The sequence below is a fragment of the Colias philodice genome, chromosome 11 (assembly GCF_061535455.1).
Source record: "Colias philodice isolate Cphi_HAF_F1 chromosome 11, ilColPhil1 Martin Lab GWU primary, whole genome shotgun sequence".
Lineage (NCBI taxonomy): Eukaryota > Metazoa > Arthropoda > Insecta > Lepidoptera > Pieridae > Colias > Colias philodice.
In genome coordinates this window covers 11,088,039-11,101,281 of record NC_143096.1, presented here as the reverse complement: position 1 = coordinate 11,101,281, position 13,243 = coordinate 11,088,039, and positions in this window count along the sequence as shown.

The window sequence follows — 13,243 nt, the reverse complement described above, 5'->3', positions numbered from 1 at the left end:
AGCTTCTAGAAGTTTCTTAATCGGCTAGACTAATTCCGGAATGCATTTTTAAATGTTAATTTGGTCATTTTGTTGGATAATTGTTTCATTATAATACACAAACACCTATTTGAATTGTAAGTTTCGTTTTGAAAACGTACATATTTTTTAAATGTTTATCAGGATTTAAAATTGTAATTATAATTACATCAAGTACCTACCTATAATTAATGACACAATACGGTGAACAAAAATACAGTACAACATGGAATAAAACTGTATATTTTTCATCTATACTAATATTATAAAGCTGAAGAGTTTGTTTGTTTGTTTGAACGCGCTAATCTCAGGAACCACTGGTCTGATTTGAAAAATTCTTTCAGTGTTAGATAGCCCATTTATCGATTATCATTACGATAAGCCAAACAGAAACCGCGAAGCGCAGTACTTGATACAGACATGAAATATAGCGAAAAAAATGTAAGTAACTATGATACGGGCATCGTAATGTTTTTCAATGTTATGTTTTACTATATTTCATAAGAAACGATATATAAGGACACTACAGTTATTTTCAAAATACAGTGACCCTCTCAAGTTAGTTTTAGTTTGTCCTTCGTTATCTCGTACGTATGGTCAAGTTATTTGAAAAGAAATATATCAAAACAGTATCCCTTTTGATACTAGAGAACGTTTGAAGGACTATAGTAAAGATTGGAAATTCAAGTATGATTATATTAACAAGATACAGTCCGGATAAGAATTCATAGTAAACGATACTAAATATAATATATATCTGTGCTAAGTTATATCCAAATTCTATAGGTAAGCTGTTTTTGTGTGAGATTTTTTAACATTTAACAGACATCCCTTTTTACGTTAGCTTTATTTTTTTGTATAATTTACGTATAATAATATATACTCGTCAATAGAATATAGAATTATACTTTCTTAAAAATATAATTACACCCAAAACACGTAACATTTTAACTATTCGTCATCTGTTGATATACCAACTAAAAGTTACCATACACTGTCAGTTAGATTGAACTTTCTCATTAACCTGAACATTTAGAGTTTAGATCCAAGGATTAATCCTATACAACTGATATGCGGAAAAGCTATCAGTACAAATAGGAGTACAGGATTAACAGAGAAAATTACAGGATTTTAGAGCGCTTGTAACTGATCCTATTCTGTAAGCGAAATAATTTATATCTAAATAGATAAATTTTTTCGTTACTATTTATTCCAATAATAATTCAGTTGATAGGAAATATACTTATAAAAGGGAAAAAATAGTTGAAGTTCTAATTTAAATTAACCAAATAGGTATCTATAAGTCATCAAAGTTATCATAAATAAAAAAAACAACTAAGAATGAACACTTAATTGATTTCAAAATGAACAGACAATCAGCTTAATAAGAACTAATTTATTAAGGGCTGATTTTTCAATCCTTGGTTAAATCTTATTCGTCGAATAATGTATAAAACTACCATTTTAAAAACGTATTCTAATTGTCCGTATTTGACAGTTTACGTGACATTTTAATACTATCGTGTAATATTTTATTGGACGGATAAGTTTTATCCAAGCATTGAAAAATCGGCCCTAATATAATCAATAACACGCAAATTAGAATAATAAATAATAATAACAGGAATGTATTTATGAAATTGGACTCATTTATTTTGTGACGTCATTCTAATTAGTCGCCAAATCCGTTGGGAGCGTAATTGCTGTTTTGTTCAAATACAAATTGTGTACAAATGTATGATTTTATTTTATCCTTAATTAAACAATAATTTATAGCACCGTTTGTGAATTATGTTTACCGCATTCACTGATAGCGATATAATTTAAGAATTGTTTACAAGTATTTGTTGAATATAAAAATTAAAAATGTTTTATATGTAGTTAACACTTACTTTTATTTAGGCCTATCGAATAAACATAAAAATCGGTCAAGCCGTTTCAGAGTAGTTTAATTAACAATTCTGTATTATGAAGATGAGTCCAAGATTACTTGATTAATTGATACTAAAAAGCAAAATCTTTTACAAAGAAAACTAGGAATAAATAACATGTCTCTAACTCACACTTCAGTTAACTTCATAAAAGGAAAAAGGAACAACGTAATGAATATTTTAATCACAGAATTTCACAAGTCTAGCTAACATAGTTGTAAAAATTGTACAAGAATTTTTAAAATAAATGGCTCATAATTCATCACGAAAATCTTATTATTTCTACCGAATATTTCATCCCGTACACGACGAAAACATTTTATGTAAGCGTATTTTATTTGTCTCCTTTATTAGACACGAAAAAATGCCTGAATCCATGTTATACGCTACCAAAAGGTTCAAAGAAACTACATATGGTGGCAATCTTTTTTATTTTCGTATATTGTATGTGCTGAATTCCGTAGGGATTTATGTAGAATAGAATTTAGGAATTTGTCGTCTATATAATTCTAATAATGAAATATGATATGAAAAATATAATATGATAGAAAAAATGCATATTTTAAAAGTAATAAGTACCTATATCATACTTTCATTCTTGTTCGTTACAATAAAGGTAATTTGTTACAATAATTGTTATTATAATTTTAATTGACATTATCCGTTTTTAGACAAGAGTAGATAATTTTTGAAACAAAAAAAATCGCAGTCGGATGAAACCCATTAGAAAAGGAGGGGAATATGATAAAAATGTAAGGAAAAATAAATTACGGTCAATCCGAGTTCGGGAAGCGGGAGGGGGGAGCTTTTAAGAGAAAAAAATGGTTTCTCTCGATTTCCGACAAAACTACAAGTCCTATAGAAAAAAGTTCAATGGCAAAGTTATAGGTAATTAAAAGTTCTACAACTTTTGTATTCACAATTTTTTCACATAACCTAAAAATTTAGGTGAAAAATTCAAAAAACCAAGTTTTTGGTCTTTTATTTCTATCTACTTCAAAATTTATTTTTTTTCTACGAAATTTGGTGGAAACTTACTTTATTATGTCCCAAATACACTGTAATTTATTTGATTGAAAATATTTATTTTTTCGCCGTATTTTGAATTAATACCAAAAAAACAACCTAATTTTCAATCGAAAAGTCACCCGTCAAAATATCAGCTTTTTTCAAAAACTTGGGGTGCCTTTTATTCATTGAAATCTCTACTTTCATATGGTGTAAAAAAAAAATAAACACCACCATAGTAAATGTTCTCAGGAAATGCATACAAACAGTGTGATAATGAGCTTTTACTAAATCAGGCACACTTCTTGAACTCTATAATATCTTCTCTTGTATCGGCTTTTCGGTAATATTTCAAAAGAAAAATAATTATCTGTTCTAAGTTTAATATTTTACAGCATATTCAAAAGCAAAATGATGTCGATAAAAACATTTCAGGTAGTTCGAGAAGTGTGCCTGATTTAGTAAAAGCTCATTATCACACTGTTTGTATGCATTTCCTGAGAACATTTACTATGGTGGTGTTTATTTTTTTTTTACACCATATGAAAGTAGAGATTTCAATGAATAAAAGGCACCCCAAGTTTTTGAAAAAAGCTGATATTTTGACGGGTGACTTTTCGATTGAAAATTAGGTTGTTTTTTTGGTATTAATTCAAAATACGGCGAAAAAATAAATATTTTCAATCAAATAAATTACAGTGTATTTGGGACATAATAAAGTAAGTTTCCACCAAATTTCGTAGAAAAAAAATAAATTTTGAAGTAGATAGAAATAAAAGACCAAAAACTTGGTTTTTTGAATTTTTCACCTAAATTTTTAGGTTATGTGAAAAAATTGTGAATACAAAAGTTGTAGAACTTTTAATTACCTACAACTTTGCCATTGATCTTTTTTCTATAGGACTTGTAGTTTTGTCGGAAATCGAGAGAAACCATTTTTTTCTCTTAAAAGCTCCCCCCTCCCGCTTCCCGAACTCGGATTGACCGTAATTTATTTTTGCTTACATTTTTATCATATTCCCCTCCTTTTCTAATGGGTTTCATCCGACTGCGATTTTTTTTATCTTTTCATTATTTTCAAAGGCTTCTACCCCAGTCTATTTACAAATAGATTCACGGCTAATTAAATATTATGTTTTATAAACATTAATTTATAGTCATAACATACATTGGTATTTGGTATTCTATAAGAGAAGATTTAATTGCGAGCATGGCCCAATACATAAAACATGCGAAACAAAAATAGCCTTTTCAAAGAGAAAGGCGAAAAGCAGTCTAAATCGATCCTCACAGTTTTAGCTGAAAACTTTAGTACGAACTAATTCGGTCGACGAGCGCTCTGCAACTTGTATTCAATTAAAGTTCAAGGATTAACAGGGCTTAGGGAAAAACCCAATGGCTGAGAATCCTATGGGATACAAGTGAAGTTAGCGAGTGTTGAAAACACGCTTGTAAAAACTTCAGTTTAAACTGTGTTTGAGCAATTTTTAGAACAAGGCCATTTAGTGATGCGATTAAAAGTTTCAGGTAGGGGTCAAATGCATTGTCACGGATAAATTTTACATAATTACTACCACTTACGGCATGACTGAACTCTATGGAGTGTAGTTGGTAGTCCACTGTGACACACAGTTTAAAAAAGTTAGTATCCATTTTGTGTATCGAGATTATATTATTGTTATCCAGGAAAAACTTACATCGCGATTTTTAAGACCAATTAGTAATAACCATCATTTACAAAAATCGGTTGGTACTGTTTTTTCTGAGTGACGAATTTTATACAATTCCAGGGTTTTATTAAGCATCAAAATATACAAAATCTATTTGTTTAAACTTTAAACTAGGCCATAATTTTATTTGTTAACCATTGTTGATTATTTTAAACCAAACGTGATTTGCATATATTTCAAATTTTATTAATAAACTAGCTTTCCGCCTACTTTGTCTAAAACATAATAAATTATATACTAAAACCTTCCTCTTGAATCACTGCGACTTTGTTTTATACTATGCAGTGATTATAACAAACTATAAAATTTATTATGAAGACAGAGCTTTCCATCGGTTGGTTTGTGATTGTGTCGGTTGGTTCTAAAAAAATTACTCTATTGCGATCTTCAAACGTTGTTTTCGTATTACATCGCATTTTTATATTTATTTACGTATATTTGTTAAATGCATTTAATTGTAGTTAGGGCCTGTTTCACAATCATTAAGTAAAGCTTTGAGTAGTTACTTAACGAGTTAACTACTTGGAAGTTAAATCCTTTCGTTAACTTTTTTGCGTTTCACAATCATCCAATCGGTAAATTAAAGTAAAGAGTAACTAATTAATACTTACTCAAGAGTTTGCTGGCAACATTAGGGTTTAACGTTTCGTTTCAAAGCATGCATAATTTAAGTGATTTTTTTTAAAGTGTAATAAACACAGAATAATCATTAGAAATATTTTTCGTTCAATAACCAAGTATGTAAAGGTACATTGATGTAAAAAATAGTACATTGTAATGTAATGTGACTTATTTTTTAAACGATGTTTTTAAAATCTATGTTTCTGTCAAAGAGTAAAGTAATACATACGGGTTTCTGTAATAACGGAACGCAAGTCGCAACGAATTGTCAGTGTCAGTTTTAAATGCTCAACGATTTTGTTTGTCTTTGTTGGTTTCGTGCCAAAAATCTGAAAAATATTCTGTTAAAATGTCTTTAAAACGGGAAAGAGGTAGTAATTTTACGCGTGAAGAAACTGACACGTTAATTCAACTTGTACTTAAATATAAAAACGTGCTGGAAAACAAAAAAAGTGATGCCGTTACATGGGCGGAAAAAGAACAATGTTGGCAAAAAATAGAAACAAATTTTAACAGTATAAGTAGTGTACGATTTCGTAGTGCAAAAGCACTAAAAATCAAATACGACGGAATCAAGAGGGATACGAGAAAGAAATCCGCGGCGATCCGGGCAGAAACGTATCGTACGGGAGGCGGTCCAAGTACCGCTCCAATATTGACACCGAGCGAAGAAAAAGTAAAGGACATGATTTTACTTTCAGTGGTTCGAATGGACAGTGTATTTGACACAAATTATTTTTTTTTTTAAACACCGAATGTTCTTTCTACCACATTCCTGGTTCTTATGTGGGATTGATTGTACAGTTGCTCTGCAGGTGTTCTTGGATTTGAGAGGGGTGTTAGAAGATATGAATTATTTTCGTATCCATTATCACCGAGCACTACACAAGAACCAAATTCTCTATTCATCAATTGTTGCTTTATAAATGAATTATTGAATATAGTTTGATCATGGGTTGCTCCGGGCCATCTAGCTACAATGTCAATTATTTTCAATTTTGCAGTTACCAGAGCTTGAACATTAAAAGAAAAAAATGACTTTCTGTTTCTAAAATTTTCTGCATTTTCTCCACCTAAAAATAAAAATATATATATATTAAATTACATCAATTTCAATCTGTACCTACTTATTTAATATGAATTTTGAGTGTTATAGGTATGACCCATACAGAACAGATTTTAATTTGGTAGGTAGGTACAGTAATTTGAACTATAACTAAATACAAAAATTGATTCTTACCTGGAGATTTAATAGGTATGTGTGTACAATCAATAGCGGCTATTACTTTGGGAAATCTTGCGATATCATAAAACTCTTGCTGCAGGTGATTCGTATTTGTAGGAAATTTTATAAATTGTAATCGTAGTCGCGCAATCGCATATGAAACTAACTTAACAATGCGACTAGCAGAAGCCTTGCTTACACCAGTGAAGTCACCTACTACGGTAAGGAAACTTCCTGTTGCATAATATCTCAATGTTAATAAAAGACGATCCATAGGCGTAATTGCATAATTCCTGGAACAAGGACACAATACATTAGACAAGGTAGGTGCATAACACAGGCAAAGCACTGAAGTTTAGATGTATAAATAAATATTGATAGATAAAAACTTACCTCGACGTAGGGGCAGTTATTTTGTCATGTATTAGAGAAAAAACATAATTCACAGCTACTTTAGAGAGTCGAAATCTTATCTTGAAATCAGTATCGTCATATTTTTCCATATTATTTGAACGATTTCGAAATAATGGTTCCCTACGCGGTCCCGTCACCCGATCAAAAAATTCATCGAATTCGTCTTCAATAATATCAAAAATATCCATTTTAAAACGAAAATAAATTGATAGGCACCACTTTAATTTCGAAACGCATTTGACATTTGTCGAATTTACTTGTCCAGTAAACGGCTACTTGTCAGTCCATCCGATGATTAATTTACTGATCACATAAAGTGATGATTAACCTTACTGTGGGATTGTGAAACGCAATTAAGTTGTTTACTGAGCAGTTATGTTCGAAGTAGCTTACTTAGAACTTTACTTAGCGATTGTGAAACAGGCCCTTAATGTCATATTAAGTAGAAGCAATGAATAGTCGATGAATAGTTATGGGCGAGTGTTGGCCACGGATAGAAAACACAAAAACAAAATATGTCATAAGAATGCTGTAAACCATGACATAAATAATCGTTTTTTTTTTAATTTTTTTAGCTTTTATAACCTGTAAACCTCAAGAGAATAACAAATACCTATCACTACAAATGAAATTCGTAGACTGACGAAAATAGAGGACTGACGAATTTCATCTCTTTAGCCGTAATTGTTATTCCCACCACGAAGTTGTTGACAAAAATTCCGTACGTTTCAGCAAAAGGCGATTGAGCCAGCAAATCCAAATTAATGTCACTCATAACAGCCTGTGGTTACGAGCTAAACGTTATTAACTTTTTGCACTCCATGTCACGGTTTACGAGATTTTTGATTAAGCTTGCCCATCGTTGTGGTCGTCTTGATGGCGGTTTATAATAAAGTGTAGATTAAATTGCGTAGACCGGACGAATTATGGTATGTGTTATTAGATTATGTTTCTTATTTTTCGACGAAAATGGAATGTCGCTTGAATCACAGGACAGTTCTTTGGTATGATGACTATGATATCTTATGAATTATTGAAATGTAGAGTAAAATTGTTTCTAATAGAGCAACTGCAAAGTTGCTTGACAGCTCTACTCTGTAGAAACTGCTTTTCGAACCCACTGTTCGATCGAATAGCACTTTGTAAAGAAGTGGTTGGTTTTTGTGGTTTTAAATCTTTTGGCAGTCACATTTACAGCTTTTGACTAATAATATTTAAAAACTCGTAAATTTAATTATTATTTGTATGTCCAAACCGATATCGTTTAACCTCGACTACTCTTGCGTTTTTGCGGTAATTACTTACGAATGCTTATTAATCCCACATTCATTCAGAAGCAGTTCATTACAGAAAAGATAATGGTTGTAAAAGAAACGTCTGGAAAATCCAAAAGTGGTTTTCATAATACTCAATTCGTTTGTTATAATTTTTCTTACTTCTTATACGTTATGCGAAAATGACAATCCTTTGGTTAATAGTTAATACCACGTTAATACTAATTATAGTATTTGCTAGACTTCCACGTGCGGCTTCGCTCACTTTATCTAAAACCTAATCTAATATGTATCTAATATCTAATATCTTCTAATATATATTATAAAGGCGAAAGTTTGTAAGGATGTATGGATGTATGGATGTATGATTTCATTGTAATCGGTTTAGTAGTCTTTCACGTAAAAACTACTAAACCGATTACAATGGAATTTAGCACACATATAGAGGGTAACTTGGATTAACACATAGGATAGTTTTTATCCCGTAAATCCCACGGGAACGGGAACTATGCGGGTTTTCCTTTGCAAACGCGGGCGAAGCCGCGGGCGGAAATCTAGTAAATTATATACTAAACCCTTCCTCACTCTATCTATTAAAAAAATCAGTTGCGTAGTTTTAAAGATTTAAGCATACATAGGGACATTCCTATGTATGCTGACAGAGAAAGCGACTTTGATTTATACTATGTAGTGATTGTATTCTTATACTAGCGGTCCGCCCCGGCTTCGCCCGTGGTACATGTTTACGTTTTCTCTACATAAGAACCATTCTCGTACTTCAAGGAATATAATAAAAAATGAATTATCGAAATCGGTTCAGCCGTTCTCGAGTTATGCGCTTACCAACACATTTTGCGATTCATTTTTATATATATTCTTATATTCGATTTATCTAATTCGTCTAGAATATAATGTTGTATGTAAATTGATCTGAGGACAAAGTACATATTTTTAGCATTTACTACATTGGATTAAAGAAATTCTTTCACAAATGAACCACAAGAAAAGATCGGCAATTCCCTTGTGTAACATAAATCAGGCATGTATCTTCGCTTTTTCCTAAAGTTAGCAGTGATCGATTGACTTTTTGCTCTTTCTTTTTTTACACTCCAAGCTCCACACATATATACATATTACATCAATAAAGAGGTATATAGATAGAAGGTAAAAAGGTAAATCTATACTATAACTAGCGGTCCGCCCCGGCTTCGCCCGTGGTACATATGAAAAATAGATGTTAGCCGATTCTCAGACTTACCCGATATGCACAGAAAATTTCATGAGAATCGGTCCACCCGTTTCGGAGGAGTATGCAGACTAACATTGTGACACGAGAATTTTATATATAAAGATACCTATTATAAAGCTGAAGAGTTTGTTTGTTTGTTTGAACGCGCTTATCTCAGGAACTACTGGTCCGATTTGAAAAATTCTTTCGGTTTTAGATAGCCCATTTATTGAGGAAGGCTATAGGCTATATCATCACGCTATGACTAACAGGAGCGGAGCACTACGGGTAAAACCGCGGGACACAGCTAGTACCAAATAGGTATTACATTTAAAGGTAACTAATTAAAATTTTCAAATATGTAATCCTTATCATTTAAATGTCAAAACATAATCCATACTAATATTATAAATGCGAAAGTAACTCTGTCTGTCTGTCTGTTACTCACGCTTAAACTACTGAACCAATTTGCATGGAATTTGGTATGGAGATATTTTGATACCCGAGAAAGGACATAGGCTACCTTTTATTGCGAAATATTATGTACCACGGGCGAAGCCGGGGCGGACCACTAGTATGAAATAAATTGAAATCCTGCCACCTCCATTACTTTATGAGTTAATCATTAATGTTTATAATTTCATAATTAAAATGCCTAACAATATTGTTCTCTAAAATTGTTGTTCATAAAAAGTAATTTTCCCAAGATATCGTTAAGTTTCCGTTCCTTAGAGACGTCTTTACATAATTAATTATTAATTAACTCCTTTACTGTGTTTACATCAAAAAGTTTCTCAGAAGATGTTTAAATTTCTCATATTTTCTTCAATCTTGTTATGAAGTTTTTTTTCTCTAAGATTTAAATGAATTAGGGCTGATTTTTCAATCCTTGGTTAATACTTATTCGGCGAATAACGTATTAAACTACCATTTCAAAAATGTATTCTTTGTCCGTCTTTGACAGATTGAGTTTGAGTTTGAGTTTGAACCATGGATTGAAAAATCGGCCCTTAGCTAATTAAGTAGATAGTTTTGTTGACTTTTAATTTAATGCTTTTGATGATAATTTTGCAACACTTTGTATTAAATAACGTTAGCTCATGAAAATCTCTGTACAGAAAAATCGGATGTAAAAAAAAGGATCCATACATAAAAAAATAAAAAAATCGGATATTTCCTTATATATGACTAGGCGATTAACACATCTCTTTTCTTTCACTCAAATTTTTTTTCAAATCATCTCCAACCTCTTTTGAGCTGTCAAATAAGCTTAAGGCGAAGCGTGTCGTTTTTATTTCATACAATTGTATTTTAGTTTCGATATTATATTATGCAATACAATAAAGTTAATAGAGATGATAGACAAACAAAACAGATGAAAAATACTTTACGATTAGATCTGTATGAAATTTGATACAAATGTAGAGTTGTTTGTTTGAGCGCGCTAATCTCAGGAACTACTGGTCCGATTTGAAAAATTATCTCTATGTTAGATTATAGATAGAGATAGACTCTCCATTTATCGAAGAAGGCTATATTATAAGCTATATAATATCATCACGCTGACCAACAGGAGCGGAGCGATGCGGGTTAAACTGCGGGGCACAGCTAGTATAAAATAAAACAACGTGCTTATGTATTAATTCGTTTATTTTTCTCATTTTAACGTATTTTTTATATAATTACTTATTTAAGAACACAATTTATAAATTTCTATTAGTCGCCTGTTTTAACATTTGTTTGTTTGTATAAATTAATTATATTTACATTATTATGCATAAGATATTTCGAGTAATAATCCAATTTGTGATATTTAAGTGTCTTTTTAATTATTACATTTAATTTATTTTTTAATACATACCTAGAATACTTAATATATAAGATAAAATAGAGTATAGTAAATAAAAAAACAACAATTACGTAATAAAACTAGACTGGACACAACATTACAACATTTTTTAATAAAAGTAGAGTAAAGACAAATATACGCAAATCAACAATTTTAAATACATAATAAAATAAATAATAATAGGACACATCAAAGAGAAATCACAGAAAATTTATAACCTTATTATCTATACAAAATATACAGTTCAATAACTTTATAAATAATTCAATTGAAGTTACACCACAAGTATAGACAAATGACAAAACGCTATACAACATAATATATCTTGCAGAAAATTAGTCAAATTATTTAAAACAGAATTGAATATAAAATATCCTTTTCTGAATATCATGAGAAAAAAATAATTATCATTGGTTTTTGTATCGTTAAAAAAACGTATAACTTATTTAATACATTAAATATTCTATTCTAAACGCGTTTTTAACATTTGTCTAGGCCAGCAGTTATACACATATAATACTAAAAACAATGAACAAAACATTTGTAACAAAAACAATTGAAGTCGGTTTGTCTCCGCAGGGGCCCTACAAACCACAACCCTCTTGAATATCCATTCACTTCCATTCTTTTAACTACTAAAGCCCTTAGGGCTTAGGAAATTAACGTACAATTGAGCTTAGAATAAAACTAAAAAGAATATAAAGAAGAAAACTTGTCCTATTTCATGATGTCATTGTTTCTTGTTATTTTATTTCTGATGCTATAGATTGGGCACTGTTTTGAAAATGTTGGTAGAAATTAATGAAAATATATCAGTTTTTGTCTCTGTTTGTATGTTAAGAATATTTAATATAGTAAAATTTGTGTATTATAATGTGAGTAAAAAGAAGGGTTTAAGAAAAAAATCTTACGTTAATCTTCTAAGACCTTACAAAAATATTTTAGTCTTATAAACACCATAATAATATAAATTAATAAACAAATAAATTACATTAACCTTAAGATCCGAGCCAAAATTAATAAAATCAGTCTTCACGGATAAAAAATGGATGGAAAATCTTAATATTAAAATAATGTGCACTGAATAGATCTATCTAAAGTGCATCACGCTAAATTTACAATTTTTTATAAAACATTTATATATTTTTATTAATTTATGGGTTCATGGTATACCCCTTCCATTTTATAAGTTTTCGTATTTTAATCGACGAAGATTGGAAATAGTTTTTACGTTCTTACAACAAAATGTAGTGGCTGGCTACTTCGACGTCAAGAAGCATTTTCAAATAAATAAGGATGCAGGAAAATAGATTCCTTTGCTTTGATTTTGATGCTAAACCTTATAGTTTTGAATAATTACATTAGGATTTGATTTAAAAAAACTATGATTTTTGGTTTTAGAGAATAGCAACAGTTGATTAATGAAATTGAGTTGATTTTAAGTTAATTATCCTGTAATTACTAAATTGCGATAATGTGAAGACCCATCGCTCGTGTGTTCCACCGGGAATTGAACCTAGACCCTTCGCTTCTATACTCATTTCTCAAGCATTAACCACTGTACCGTTGAGATTGCCATATTCATAGATGATTTTCCAGTTATTTCTATTTTTATAATTAATTTATAGGGCTTCTCATTCTTCCAGCCCTCTCGAAACTTAGAAATCTATAGGAAATTAATTCGAATTTTCCTCTTACACGACCATTTTCTCGATATAATGAATTTCTTATACATACTCAATTTGTTAATTGAATTAAAATAGATGAATTATTTACACTAAATGAAGTCTACTATGTAGAACAAATACATCATTTTTTATTTATATTTTAATGTGACATCTTATTATATTTTATTTAAAGTATCGTTGTTTTCACAGGAAATATTTCCCCTGAATTTCTGTGCAATACGGTTAAATATTAATATGTAATGACATTCAAATGTATT